Source organism: Sapajus apella, unplaced genomic scaffold (genome assembly GCF_009761245.1).
Source record: "Sapajus apella isolate SASKATOON/1434 unplaced genomic scaffold, GSC_monkey_1.0 scaffold10, whole genome shotgun sequence".
NCBI classification, from domain to species: Eukaryota; Metazoa; Chordata; class Mammalia; order Primates; family Cebidae; genus Sapajus; species Sapajus apella.
In genome coordinates, this window is record NW_022436950.1 from 8,642,840 (window position 1) to 8,645,277 (window position 2,438).

The 2,438-nt window shown below is 50.2% G+C and overlaps 1 pseudogene; it reads right to left on the bottom strand.

Annotated features, from left to right (window-relative positions):
• Positions 1-811: 811 nt before the first annotated feature.
• LOC116551501 lies at positions 812-2,180 on the bottom strand (annotated as a pseudogene).
• Between the last annotated feature and the right edge of the window lie 258 nt (positions 2,181-2,438).

Genomic DNA, 2,438 nt, shown 5'->3' on the forward strand with positions numbered 1-2,438 from the left:
CTCGGATCACTGCAATCTCCACCTCCTGGGTTCAAGCAATTCTCCCGCTTAGCCTCCCAAGTAGCTGGGACTACAGGTGCGTGCCACCACGCGCAGCTAATTTTTGTATTTTTAGTAGAGACAGGGTTTTACCATGTTGGCCAGGATGGTCTTGATCGCTTGACCTTGTGATCCACGAGCCTCGGCCTCCCAAAGTGCTGGGATTACAGGTGTGAGCCACCGCACCTGGCCTGTTTGTTTGTTTTTGAGACTACCAGGCTGGAGTGCAGTGGTACAATCTCAGCTCACTGCAAACTCTGCCTCCAGGGTTCAAGAGACTCTTTTGCCTTAGCCTCCCAAGTAGCTGGGATTACAGGCATGTGCCACCACGCCAGATAACTTTTGTATTTTCAGTAGAGATGGGGTTTCACCATGTTGGTCAGGCTGGTCTTGAACTCCTGGCCTCAAGTGATCTACCCGCCTCGGCTTCCCAAAGTGCTGGGATTACAGGCATCAGCCACTGCGCCAGGCCTGATGTCTTTGACTTTGGTGGGTTAAATCTCTTCTAGGTTGTTAAACAGTATGTTAAAGACTCAATACATTTGTGTTTCTGGCAATATCTCTTTGTATTGCCAACATTTTTTTTTTTTTCTGAGTGTTTTGGTTTTTTCTTTTTTACACAACATCCATTTATTTCGCCAGTGTCCCATAGGTCAGGAGACCAGCACAGAGTGGCTATGCTTTCTGTCCAGGCTGAAATCAGAGTGTCGGCTGGCTGCAGCCCTCTCCTGCAATTTAGGGTCCTCTTCCAAGCTCATATTTTTGGTGTGGGAACAGAACAGTAAACACACCTTTATTACATGCGTGAAGACAGAAAGAGAGGATTTATTTGCCTTTCCGGACCTTGATTATCCTAAGACAGAACTCCAGCTCTTTGCTCTCTGGTACATGGCTGTCAACTTGGCCACACTGTCCCAGCCGTGAAGCAATGCACGCAAGAAGCTTGCCCTGCTGGAACTGCTCCTCCAGGAGACTGCTGATTTTTGCATTTTTCTTTCCTCGTATTTCTTCTCAGGCTGGAGTACAATGGCGGTCTCAGCTCACAGCAACCTCCGCCTCCTGGGTTCAGGCGATTCTTCTGCCTCAGCCTTCAAAGTAGCTGGGACTACAGGCACGTGCCACCACACCTGGCTAATTTTTGCATTTTTAGTAGAGATGGGGTTTCACTATGTTGGCCAGGCTGATCTCGAACTCCTGACCTTGTGATCCACCCGCCTCGGCCTCCCAAAGTGCTGGGATTACTGCGCCTGGCCTCTCTTCTGAATTTTTTTAGATCGATATTTAAAACCTCTTCTTCCTCAGGGGTCAGCTTGGCTCCCTTCTTTCGGCCCAGGAGAAGCGCATAGTGGGGCTGGCACTACTGCTGGTACGGTGTGCTGTCAATAAGCACCATGCAATTCTTCACCAGGGTCTGGGTACAGACCAGCTCGTTATTAGACGCACTGTAGACCACATTGATGATCCTTTTTTTTGCGAGTACAGCACTCTGAGCCCCAGGAGACATTCCCCACGTCCAGCCTCAGGGCACGCTATTTCTTGTTACAGCCCCGCACATGGGCTGTGTGGATGCAGCAGGGCCCATCTTGGTGTTGGCAGCTGGGCGCCCCAACTCATACTTCCACTTCTTGTGGCAGGGCTTTCTCTTGCCCCCAGTCTTGCAGCGCTTGTCCCAGTTGTCCTGAGAGATGCCAATCACTCGACACTCCAAGTTCATTTCTATTACTGGCAGAATTCAGTATGAAGCTCCCATTTCCTTGCAGGCTGCCAGCCAGGGGCTGCTGTTAGCTTCTAGAAGCTGCTATTATTCCTTGTCACCTTGTCCCTCCATCTTCAGGTCAGCAATGGCGTGTGAAGTCTGCTGCTAGACTCTGACTTCTCCTTCTGCCACCAGTGGGAGAAAGTTCTCTGCTTTTAATGTCTCGTGGGGTTAGATCAGGCCCAATCAGATTATCTCCCTAGTTAAAGGCCAATTGTGCCTATAACCTAAGCTAATTACGGAGGTAACATCTCATCCTGTGCACAGATAGGTGCCAGGGCGCAGGGCAGGACATGTCTGGGGGTGCTGGGTTTACCGTGCCTTACAGTGGCTCATAGGTCCTCACTAGAGAAGGCACATTTTCTCAGCCACCCTCTATTTTCTTTTCTTACAGAGTGTTACTCTATTGCGCAGGCTGGAGTGCAGTGGCATGATCTCAGCTCACTGCAACCTCTGCCTCCCGGGTTCAAGTAATTCTCCTGCCTCAGCCTCCTCAGAAACTGGGTTTACAGGCATGCAACACCACCATCACCAGGCTGGGTAATTTTTTCTATTTTTAGCAGAGATGGGGTTTCACCAAGTTGGCCAGTCTGGTCTTGAACTCCTGACCTCAAGTGGTCCACCCTCCTGGGTCTCCCAAAAT